Below are 12,618 nucleotides of genomic sequence, written 5' to 3' on the forward strand. Positions count from 1 at the left end.
CCCGCCCGCGCCCCTCCCCTCTCCGCGCGGCCCCGTGAGGCGGCGGCGCGCTCCGCAGCGAGCGAGCGGGGGGCAGAGGCGCGGGGCCGCCGCTCCACGGGGGAGGCCGCGGCGGGGAAGGAGGCCGGCGGGCGCGGTGGCAGTCGAGCGGCGAAGGAGCGGCGGGAGCCGGCGCCGCCGAGGAGGGGCGAGACCGGCCGCCCCCCCCCCATTCCCCCGGCCCGTCCCCTCCCCTGCGGACGCGCGCTCCCCGGCGGCGATGTGGTGAGAGGGAGGCGCCCCGCGCTCGGCAGCCGCGGGCGGTGCGTCCGTGAGGGGGGCGCGGGCCGCCGGGGAGCCCCGCCGCGCCGCCGCGCCAGGTAAGGGCCAGCGGGTGCGGGATGTGTGCGTGGCCGCGTCCCACGGCCCCCCACGGCGACAGATTGGGGGGGCGGACCGTGAGGGGGGCGACGCCCGGCGACATGTCGGGGGGCGGCGGGGCGCCGCGGCTGGGTGGAAATCGCGGCGAGACACCCCCCCCTCCCCCCCGCGCCACGCCCCTCCCCCCGCGCGGTGCCGCACACGGGTGGGGGCCGGGCAGGGCCCCGCCGGGGGGGGGGGGGGCAGGTAGAGCCCCCGTGTCCGCTCCCGCGGGGCGAACCGAAATTCCCCGTTAACACAACTCGGGGCAGCGGGGCCGGTGCCGGTCGAGTTCCCCAAATTCCATCTTTTCAGTCAGAAATCTCCCGTTTTTCAGAGCGCGGCGCGAGGTGAGTGCTGAGCGCTCCGCGCGCCAGTCACGTGCTGCAGAGTGGGGGTCCGGGACTGGGGTCCATCCCCGGGGGGGGGTGGGGGTACGGGAAGGCGTTTTCCGCGCAGAGCGGCCCCGTGTTTATTTACAGGGGCTGTGCCGCAGGTAGCGCGCACGTGAGAGCAGCAAGCACCCCCCCCACACACACCCCAACCCCCCCCCTGCTTCTGCGGGGCTGAGGAAAACCGGGGTTACACCCCCCCGGTTCCTCCCGCGGGGTGAGTAAGGAGCGCGGAGCCTGGTGAGACACCGAGCCTTTCTGTCTCGGGCGTGGGTTGCTCGCTGGGGGCCGAGATGCGAAGGAACAGCGAGGGATGATGAGGCAGACGGCTGCTCGCGGATCCGCGCTGTGCGGGGAAGAGGCAGATGCTCGTCCCGCTGGCGTTGGGAGCGTTCGGTAGACGGTAAGCTGGGCTGGAGAGTGGTGCGTCGATGTGGATTGTAGGCTTTTGGACAGGTGAAAAGAGCGTAAGGGAAATGAAATATCTGGAGAAATAAGTGGTGAAGGCTAATTGTTGCTGCTGGGGAGTGTAGCATAGCTACAGCATGCCGAGTGAAGGCAAATTAATGTTGAATTGGGAGAAGAACAGGAAGAAATGCAGCGAACGTGCCCTAGAGAACAACAACATGGCCATGAAACCCTGCTTGCAGCATTGCTCAGGTTGGAGCTTGGAACGATTCCTTCAGGATGCTAGAGGTTGGGTGTTGTCTGTTTTTCTTATTTGATCCTCAAAACCTAATGGCATACCTGCAACGGAAAACATCCGTTCCTAATGTATGAATTAAAAAAAAAAAAAGCAGCTGGTGAAACAAGTGCCTTGTGGTGACAATCTGCTGGAGAGAATTCACTAGCTACAGTCACATGAGGCTTGCTTCCTGGAGTGGTGAGAGACACCTAAGATGATGGATGCTTTGAGTAGAGGTACGTTTATCTGGAAAACATCTGATGGACATGCAGTCAAATTATGAAAGTACAATATATTGCAGCGTGCCATAATCAAAATCCCATCTTTTTGGCTGTGCGACCAAACTGTTGGTGGGGGGGAGACAGTAGTGCTTAGGGAAAGGCTGCTGTAAACCATTTGGGGTCTGTGGCCACTATGACTCCCGGGCTTCTAAAGAAATAAACTACTTAGAGTTGGGCTTGTTTTTTGTAGTAGTTCTTGCGAAGCGTATCATAAATGCAAAAGAGTGGAGAGGAGTGGTAGGGCCGTATCCTGTTTGGATCTAGACTGTGGTCATAGAATACTGAAGCATACTCACATGCAGATTTAGTCTTGTAATTACAGTGTGAATTACTGGTTATAGACTTGGTGTGACTGGATGGCTAATACAATTTTATAAAATAAATTTATCAGTATTGATTCCATTGTAGCAATTCCTGTCTTGTTCTCCTCTTTCTGTCTTTCCCATTGGTTTTCCCATCATCCTATGTGAGCTCACGTTTGTTTTTTTTTAAAATATTGAAATACATATTCTGAACAAAAATATGTCTTCAGGGTACCTAACAATTACTTTTTAAAATTGCAGGTTTCATACACTAGATTTACTTTCAGTTAAACCTTTAGAATATAAGCGATTTGTATGTTGTTGTTCAGAAATCCATCAGCATACCTGCTATGTGCAGTGAATTTTTAAAAGATTCATTTTTTGTGCAATATTACAGGCAAGCATACCTAACTTTCTGCTTGTAAATTCTTATTTATTGGTATTAGTGTCCATAAATGCAAACTGTATAAGGCCCAAGTGTGCGTCACGTACAGCATTATGCAGTGTCCACTCAGTTCTGCAGGTTTTGGTTTATATATGCATTTCCAGAAGAACACTTTGTCTTCAAGGCCTCCTTCGGTTTGCCTATGACACATTTAAGTTTCATTAGCACAGAATCTTATATTGTCTTTAATTTCAGGTTGCTTGTTAGAATTGGCAATAGTGTTTCATGATTTTTTACAAGATAGCAAAAGTAAAACAATAAGAAGGCAGCCAGAAAACTCCAGAATAAGCCCCTGGTATATTAAAAAAGAAGAAAGTAACTTGCAACCTTCCCAAATTTATGCATGTGTTTTTGCATTTTTCTTAAAAAAAAGAAAAGAAAATACTATTTTCCTCCTGATGTCTTGTCAAAGTTTACCTTTTCTAGAGGTGGTTAAACTTGTGCAGTTTAGTAACACCTGTAATTCCACATTGTGAAATATTAAAAAAAATGCTTTGCTTTAACATTTTTTCAAAAAAAATCCGTATTTCTGGCTTTTTGATGTGTAAAGCCATGAGTATACACATTGATTCTGTATTTTTAAACTTTTGAGACTAAATTTTCTTTAAAGCAAACTGGTATGGCAAGATGACGTCCCTTGACATCCAGACAATCAAATGGCTCTTAACCGTCGTTTCTTGAGAAGATTAAATTGATGTTAAGAACTGGTGCAAGATCAGTGACCTCTTGTCTCTTACCCGCCTGCAGTGACGTGGTGTTGTCGCCCTCTCTCCTGTACAAAGTTAAATGCTCGAGCAGCTGCTGGGTGAATGAAAACTATTTATTTTTGCAGAGTTCATTCCTAGCTGGATCAATAAACTGAACTTGACGTGCTGAACGTGAGGGTGACAGGAGGAGGACGCGGGCATATGGAACAGAGTGGCTGGGTCTGTCCTTCATGGCAGCACTGAGCTCCTGGAATGGTTGATGCCAGTTGTGAACTCATGCCTGGAGCACTTGCATGAGGCCTTGAAAATGTCTCTGCAGATGGTACCTTTCAATGTACAGGGAGTGCCTGTCGCCGAGTGTGTGGTTTGTTAATGCTTAGTACTACAAAAAGAACACTCACAGGCTTACAGCCTTGCTTACGTCATTGATTATAATCCTTGTGGTCAGCCTGATCAGTAATTTCAGGTTGTCTTGCACTTTGCTTCCAATATAATAAATGTGTGCCAACCTCTAGGAACATTTTTCAGCATCCGTAGAACGTGCAAAAGCTGCGTGGTCGTAGAAGACTGAGTGTGGTTACCAGTAAGGTCTGTGGGAGGTTAGCGCAGCCTTCAGTGAGAGTGGAACTGAGCCTGCTTGGTTGTTTCCAACTCTTATGATTTGAAGTCTTCGTCTTGGAATAACATGTTCTTTTTAACTTCAAGGTAGAGAGTATGCCTCTTGCATTCACTGGAGATAAATTAGTGTTTAAAGCTCACTGCATCTGCAAATATTTGCAGCGGCGGAGTGAATTAGATCATTCATCTCTGGTTTATTTGCCAACTGGATTTTATGACCTTTAAAAAGCAAATTCTAGTTATGTTACTTAGAATTATTCCAGTCCCATTATTTTATGGGGCTAAAATGCAGTTGTTTGGTTTATGTTCATTTAAAAAGTAATTACTTTCAATACAAACCCTACATTAATTAGAGAAGATAGTGGCTTGTTTTGTGCACTTACGTTAGGAGGGGAGAAATGGAATTCAGAGCCCAGCCTTGAAATCATCCCTTGTGAAGCTGCCCCGTCTGATGGGGTTCATTGAGGTTCTAGTTAAGCGGCCTGTGTTGAAAGGATCTAGTTCTATGAGGAAGATGGTGGACAAATAGGAGAGGAATTTAGCTGCTTGTCCTAGCCTGGGATTCTGATGGGAGAGCAGAAGTTACTTTTACTGGGTTTTGGGCTGCATGTTTTGGGCGCTGTGGTAACAGCACGACGGTGTTTCAGATCTTTGGGAAGAGAAATCTTTGAATTACCTGCAGAGCTCCCTGAATAGTCTGGTTTTCTTCCTGGGCAGCATTTATTGCCCATCTTTCCAAAATGTAGCAAATAAGTCAATTTATGCTGTGGTGTGAGAAACTCTAAGATAACATTAATTGGTAATGATATAACATAAAAAGTAGAGTATGCGTATTTGACTGACGTTTGGTTTTGTGCCACATTGCATCGTTGTTTGGTTTCAGAAGAATCATTGCTTATTCAAGGTGTTTATAAGATGCATGTAATAGTTGGTTTTCTGTGTATTCTGCATAAAGCAAATCTTGCTCCAAGCCTTGCTTCCTCAGTAACTTTTATAAATTTTTTGGTAAAGCTTTTTCTTGCTCTGCGTGGAAGACTTAGTTGCTCACAACATTGCTCTTTTTGAATTTATTTTTTTTTCCTTTCCCTCCCACCAACACTGTTTCTTCACACAGATGAGAATTGTTTAGCTTTACTGAAGAGGTAACCTTAGGTAGTAATCCTTAAGAGCTGATTTGGCAAAGGAAGATTCATGTAGATACTTGAGGAACATGAGGAATCCTGGTGAGTTCATGTTACTATTCCTATGCAGGCAAGTCTCCACATGCCGCCGCCTCCTTGCGCTGGGGCCCTCATGCTGATGAGGAATGATGTGTGAGCTGAGGGGTAGGGAAGTAATCTGTTAGAGTGGTGTTCTCTTTTGAACTGGCATAACTAATGAAGAGGGTGATGAATCATGCATGTTGACATTTCAGCTATTACCAGTATTTGTCCTTTATGAGAAGAACATATTGGTGACTGAAGGAGTATCTTCCAGAGCAGGCTAATAGTTCTGTGGTACGAAGGCTGGAGTTGCTGTTAATTTTTCTGTTTGGCTGGGGAGTGATTTGTTGTTAGAGGTCTTTCATACTCATAGTTTCAAAGTCTTGGAGCAACTTGTTGCTCATTGGTTGTTTGATTGTAGTTAATGAGAAGGAATGAAGTGGTGAATGTCCGAAGTGGAGATCCTGGTGTGTATGAATTATCCTTTCTTGCACCACAAGCGGTTCCATTCATGTTGCCTCATTTCACAGAAATTACTGAAAAGTCATCTGATCAGTGTTTCTGGTCTTACTACGCCGATAAAAGCAGAGAAAGCTCAGAACTGTGTTTGTTCCAGTGCTGAGCTGTAAGTGCATGGAAACAGCAAATGTATATCTTCCACCATCCAAGCCTTCCCAAAGCTTGGAAGGAGGGAAACAGGCTTTCTTGCGTCTCTTTCCTCGCGTTTTTGAATCTGGAAGTTTGCAGTAATTTCTTTCGGAGTAGGCTGCGTGTAAGACAGCAGAGATTTGGTCATCACGATGGGTTATTTGTCTTCACGTCCTGTTTCCCCTATCTTCTGTTTCTTTGCCGTTGAGAGAGGTGACTTCGTTTTCAGAGATCAGTGACACTTTGCAGATTTCCGTTGTGTAAGTATTCGGGTTTTAAATACATCACTATTGAAATTTAGCTGAATTGTTGAACTGCATCTTTTACTCTAGTCTGTAGGGGATATTTTTAAGGTTAAAAATAGGAATAGCTTGACAGAGCAGCTGAAGTAAAATTCCCAAACAACAGTGAATAGGATAAATGTGTGTTTTTTCCTTGACTCACTTTAATGGTGAATATTCTATGGTCTAATTTTTACTTACATCAGCTTTAGTTGCTAATTATGGTTCGATTGTAGTGATCTCAAGTTTGAGATTTCTAATGATCTCATTAATGACAAAAGTATTTTGGATAGGTGAATTCTTACTTGCCATACAAGTCACACTGGCAATTTGTTAATAGTTGGCGAGGGTAAGAAAGGAGATGGTTAATTTATATTTTCTGATAGGGGATCTTCCTATTTACTTGCTTACTTTTAGTTTGGCTGTTTATCTCACTTTTCCCTTCATGCCTGTGTGGTTTCCAGAGCAGGTAGAATAGTATTTTGGTAGATTGCTGCTATTTTTTCTGTACCAAGATTAAGGAAAGATCACTACCACAATTTATATTTTTTTCGTTGCCTTAACGAGTGAGGTTTGTATATAAGTGTGAGTGGTGTGTCCCCCACCCCCCTTTTTTTTAAGTGTTGCTGGCTGTCTTAAAAACTTGGATTTCTTTCTTAGTTTGGATGAGAGACTTGATGAATGCATTTGAAAAAGAGAAACCATCAGTGTATATGAAAAGTACCAGAATTAAAGACAATGTGAAATACCTCTTCAGAATGGGAGTATGAATATTTATAATGTTTGTGGTTCCAGAAAGCAGTTGTGCATTTATTCCAATTGCTGAAAAGAATTAACTGATACTTTTGAAAGTGTCTTAGTATCTTTAACCTGCAAACAATTATGGTCTCTTCGGTTCACTGCTAGTCACCTTGATGGTAATCTGAAGTTCCTTGCTGGTTGAATTTTCCATCCTTGAATTGCCGAGTATTAAGCTGATTGAGCTAGATCCTGCGGTCAGTGTTTTAATGGTTGGCTTAAATATTGGTAAGACTTATTTATGGGCTTTTATGTCGGACATAGCATTTTCAGTAAGCTGATTCTGTTTTAGTTTGTAAAATGTTATTTCCAATGTTGTTGAGAAAAAAAATACAAGGAAAACTGGGAGAAGACTGTAAGGAGAAACAAGTATGAATGGAGCAGCTACCTGGTTGTGTACCTAGAGGTATAAATGTTAGAGGATTTAGGTTCTTTTGCAGTTGTTAAATGGAAGCTGGTTTATTGGCTTTATTGTTTTACGGTGGGGAAAAAAATGTTAATCTTTTATTGCTCTTTGAAGAAGTTTTACTTGCCTGTGCCATCACCCTGCTGTTGACTCCTGCTATCTTCATCCCCCTGCTGAAAGCTGCTGGTCTCTCAGCTGTGCTGAACCAGATGTTGGGGGGGTAAGGTAAAAACAATAATCCCATTTTCCTGCCTGCCTCCTGGTGTTCCTGCCCTGAAATTAGTTACTGGTGGTGCTCATCAGGTGGGGTTAACAGTCCTGTTTTGTCCCAGCGGTTGGACACAGCAGATTCTGGTGATGCCTTTTCCATCAGTAAAAATGAGCTGCTGCCATCTTCTCTTCTTGTGTTGTGATCCTATGAAGTTAGTATTTTTAATGAAGAAATACTATTAGAAAGTGAAGGAACAATATGCAACCAGAGTGCAATGAACAATGAGGTATGCATCTTTCCTGTTGTTGATCTTTTTATTGATCTCTTTAATAACATGATTTTGCCATATCTCCCATTCTGTCCTGTGGGATTATTCCATGTCAAGAAACTATTTTTGATGGCAAGGTGCTCTTAATGTTCCAGATAACGATTTGAAGAAGCCTAGTAACTAGAAGATCAAGGTACACAGTGCTTTTGCAGAAATCAGGTGTGTGTTTTTAATGCTGAGAGGTGCCAGCAGGAAAGCCTACGCGTTCTGTAGTGCGGGAGGACTTAGGGGATCACTGGGGCACGGCAGCACGGTGCCTGTGACTGAAGAAGTTGGTCAAAGTAGTCATGTCCTTTCAGGCCTGAGTCCCCTGCGTCCACTCCTCTTTCTCTGGGCTCACTTAACAGTATGTAGATTTTTAATGTCATGTCTTGGCGCTCTTCTCTGTGGTTAGTGCGTGTCTGTGAAGGGGTCAGTCGCCGAGTCGGCTAGGGTCGGTAGGGTTAGGCAGGTTATTTCTTGCGAGGGTTGCAGAAGGAAGCCTTCAGCAAAGGGAAGATTAGTGGACAAACAGATAAAATCTCTGAAGGACAGAAAGTTGTTTATGGAATAGAATAGGAAACGGTTCAGAGAGAGGGAAAACCAAGTAAAATATCATGAGGATAGCTTTTAGAAATATGTTGTGTTTGGAGGGAAGAGCCCAAAGGAAGTGTGTATGTTGAACTTCTGCGAGAGTTGTAGAACAGAGCCTGTGGAGGTGTGCAAATGCAAGTGGATGTAGTGATTTGAATGATCCAAAGAAGTGTTTGTGCTTGTGGATTTTGCTGGCTTCCCCCAGGCTTGCGGGTCGCGTTGTTCTTCATGTGGCTTTATTTTTAAGGATATTTGCAAAATGATAGGGGTTCAGGCAGTTATTCTGTGCATGTAGCTGTCTGTTGCTTAATCTGTTACTTTCTGTAGTTACTTAAGTTGGGATCTAGTGCTTATTATCTTTTCTAGCAGCTTTTGCATTTCTAAATAATCTTAGCTTAAAAGCTAATTTATAAAAGCTAATTTATATTTTATGAAGGGAGAAATCTCCCATTTACTAATTTAATGGGGATTTTTCTTCTTACTCAAATAATTCTTTCCTATTTAATTTTCAATGTAGGATTTGATTAGAGGACTCCAGCTCAATTTTCTGCTGTTTCACACAGTTATTAGTACAAGATACTTGGCTTCACAGTTAGAACATTAGTGTTTGCTTGAAATCTTTGTAAGCAGCTTTCCAGTGGCACCAACCTTTGGTTAATACTTGCGTGTGTGTCGAGGCATCCCTTGCTTTTTGGTCTTCAGGGATGGGGATTTAGTGTAACAGGCATCACTAATAAAGGAATATTTTTTTCTTTGAAGGCTTAAGCTGTAATGGAGCTATGTATGCCTACCTGCTTTCTCTCCAAATTGGTAATATCATCTATGTCTTGATTTAAAAAAAAAATAAAACGCAATGCTGACAGCAGGCAGTGCTCCTACACCTCCTCAGCAGAGGTGGAATATACCATCTGGCACTATGTGGGTAGTAGTTATCCCAAAAAGTAATAACAGTGGGAGTTCTTGCCAGTTACAAGTTGTGATCACAAGCCAAATGGTGTAGTTCTAAATTAGTGCACATTTCCAAAGAGAAAGAGATGCAAGTATTTATTTTTGCGAACTTGAGAAGTATTTTCAGTCATGGGGGTCTTAGCTGAGGTTTTAGTTGCTAGCATTTGAGAGAAAGTGCGAGGGGAGTAAGTCAGGGAATATGGGCTGTGATGCCTGCTAGACCACCTTCTAGGCGCTGAAAAAAGTTGGAATTTTTTTTGTGTTATGTAAGCCTCAGCTTGGTTAGTACATGCAAGGTTGAAACTGAGGAATTATTTTAAAAGAGTGAATAATGGAGTGGCCTACTGATTTGACGTTGACTTTGCCAAATGGAAACTGAAGGATCTCGGTTCTTTGTCCTTTGGCATTACTAACTAGTCTTGAACAAATTGCTGCTACCTGCTGTAAGAAGATGAGGAAAACTTTGTAACTAGGTGAAAAATTCCCTATATTGGTTTCAGTAGCACTTTTGATACAGTGGCCTATGATATTTTTGTCTGAGAAGTTAGACATAGCATAATCAAACCTGCTGTAACCTGGATGCAAAACTGGTTAGCAAGTTGCTTGGTAACCTGGATGATAGAATTGAGTGTACTAGTGACACCTGTGGATGCCATCAGCTTTGAAGGGGTTGCAGGGGTGGGAAGAAAGGATTAGATTCAAAAGGATCTTGAGAAATTGGAAGCTTACAATGTGACCAAATTAATTTCTCAGCATTTATTCCGAACAAAAGGAATGGTCAATGGTGTAAGTACAGGCTGACAGGAACAGAGCAAAGCTCTGTAAAATGTCCAGAATGAAAATTAAAAGAAACATAGTATCATTTGCATGCATGCGTGCTTGCATGCACACAGAGCCAGGGAAATTCAGAGGGAATTGTGAATTTGTGACTCTTCTGAGATCCGGGTTCTTATTGTAGACTTGCTCAGACCCTGAAAATACTATATATCAGCATGGACAAAATTCATGCACGGACACAGATAGGTTTTCAAAGAGGGCTTTTGTTGTTCTTTCTCAAGTTGTGTGGGTAGATGATTTAGCTGTTCTTATGTCAGCGTACATTGTCTGTCTGCTAGGGGACTTTGCCAGTATCTTCCCCCCCAGCATAGCTGTAGCTGCAGGGGTCCTCATCAAGTAGATAAGCTCTGCATCGGACCCTTGTTTCTTTGTGGATTTTTTTACTACTTCTGCCTCTTGTAAAAGTCCAGAAGACTGCCTAACAAATCTAGTCAATAAAGACTTTGTCTAAGTCTACTGAATGCATTTATAGTCCTTGCACTGAGTTAGTTTTCTGTGTTGTATTGCTGTAGTTTTGATCTTTGGGAACGGAGATGAGCATTGATGTTGGACACATTTTTAAAATGTGTTAATTAATGTTATTTAGTAAGTGCCTGAATATGGTTGTTTTCTCTGTTTACTAGGCTATTTCTAGTCAGAAATATAGTTTGTCAGACAGATATGAAGGCGCCGTATTTGAAATTGTTGCCTCTCAATGAGATATTTTTGCGAGAAATTTCAGCATTCATGTAAACCAAATCCACTATATGATTTTTACATACCTGATGTAGCTGTATTCTGTGTATTCTCCTACATGTCTTGGATACAATTAAAATTTTGCATTAAAGAAAGCAATTATGATAAACTTCAAACTCTTGCGTTGCATTTGTCCTCAGACAAACAGTTTTGCAGTCAGAGAAGCAGAAAAGGCACTGCTGTGGGCTGTGTTTATGACTGTGTGATGCATTTTTGTGTAGTCAAGGTTTCTCACTGTAGCATAAACACTGAAAAACATAGATGCAAATCAACGTTCTTCATAAATGGAGGCGAATGAAAAACCTCTCCAAGTTTGGATAAAACCATCTTTAAAGAAGGATTAGATCATATGACATAAGATTATTTAGCTATTCATCATTACCAGGAAACTGAGCAACTGTAAAAATCTCCCAAGCGATGAGTCTGTCTTTACAGTGCTGTGTTTTGCATGAGTATGGTTTGGGTTGGTTTTCTTCAGTCAAAGAGTAATACTGTCTGTAGAGTAAAGCTCTTTGTATTAATTATTACTCACTTAGCTATGGATATAGTAGAGCTGGCTGGCATGTGTGGGGGATTTGCCCTGCTCAGATGTCACGTGCTACCACCTGTGTTCTTGTGTCTGACGCATGCGAGTGCTCACTGAAATCTACAGTTTGGGAATTTGGGCAGCTTAAATCTATACTTGTCAAGCATCTGTACTGTAAATCCCCAGATTTATGTCGGGTGGCAGTTTGCTCATAGTCTAGACACCCGTGCTGAACTGCTGCGTGAAGCTAGTCCTGACTACTTACATTCAAGAAGTCGTCTTTCTGCATTGTATTAAGAGCTTATCCATATGCTGCAGGCTCGGAGGGCAGGAAGTCTGCTGGCGGCCGTCCCGCTATTCCATATTCTGATTTCAGACTCTTTGTGAATTGTCAGGAAAAAAAAAAACACGCATAAAGCGTGACAAGTTGTTGGCTGGCTGGTTTCTAGATCAGTTTTGCTAGAAAATTTGAATAAATATTAACATTATACGTAAGAAATGATGCCGCATGGATGGTTCTGGTGTGAACTGCAGGATGTGATTAAAAAGAAGACTGAGCAGTGCACGGGGGTCAGTTTGGAGGAGAACAGCCTCCGCTTCGAGCCTCCGTGTCGCCGCGGTGCAGGAGCGGAAATAATGGCTGTTAGTTGGAGCAGGTCAGAATGACACGAGAAACTATACAGGAGTTTGCTTTTGACAGTGGGTGTGCTTTGTCATTTCTCATCGCTCATCATTAAAAAGAACATCCGATTTTTTGCAATTAGTTTGGGTTGAGTAGTATTTTTGGTATGTTGTCCTATTCTAGAACTTTTGTAGGAGCAGTACATAAAATAATGCATTTTTAATAAAGATTCTCACTTTTTTTTCCCCAGCTATCTCTCCCAGAGGAAACCATCATTTTGATTTCACTTATGTCGTATATAGTGACTGTTGAGTTCTCTGTAAGAAACAAACCCCAAATCTCCTTGAAACTGTGGCTGTAACAAAGGATTTATTTCCTGACTGTCAAGGCTGATTTTGTTTGCGGGATTTCCCAAACCTGGGCTAAACTTTCAAATGGCTTTGGTCTTCTGAATATTTTTGTTATGTTGCGACACTAGCATAAAATTGAAAACTGAGCTGAGATTTGTTCACTTGTGTCCATTTTCTTCTTCCTAATGTAACCAGTTTACAACAGTTTATTTGGGTGCTTCGACGCATAAAAATGCTTATAAATGCCAAAGCTATAACTTACCAGTATTAAGCATTGATTAAAATATTCCAAAAGAATATCCTGTATTTCATGAGCAACGAGAG

General features: G+C 43.0%; 1 protein-coding gene across 9 annotated transcripts in view; it reads left to right on the forward strand.

Moving 5' to 3' along the window:
* Positions 1 to 285: 285 nt before the first annotated feature.
* Positions 286 to 12,618, forward strand: part of TANC2 (tetratricopeptide repeat, ankyrin repeat and coiled-coil containing 2) — a 261,577-nt gene continuing 249,244 nt past the window's right edge. For 7 of the 9 annotated variants that reach the window (XM_075443400.1, XM_075443403.1, XM_075443404.1 and 4 more), the window contains exon 1: positions 286 to 359. The gene's annotated coding sequence lies outside the window, so the exon portion shown is untranslated. Of the gene's footprint in view, positions 360 to 730; positions 750 to 1,115; positions 1,195 to 12,618 lie in introns of those variants that run through there. The other 2 variants (XM_075443402.1, XM_075443401.1) reach the window with 2 other exon arrangements.

The sequence above is a fragment of the Opisthocomus hoazin genome, chromosome 26 (assembly GCF_030867145.1).
Source record: "Opisthocomus hoazin isolate bOpiHoa1 chromosome 26, bOpiHoa1.hap1, whole genome shotgun sequence".
Taxonomy (NCBI): domain Eukaryota; kingdom Metazoa; phylum Chordata; class Aves; order Opisthocomiformes; family Opisthocomidae; genus Opisthocomus; species Opisthocomus hoazin.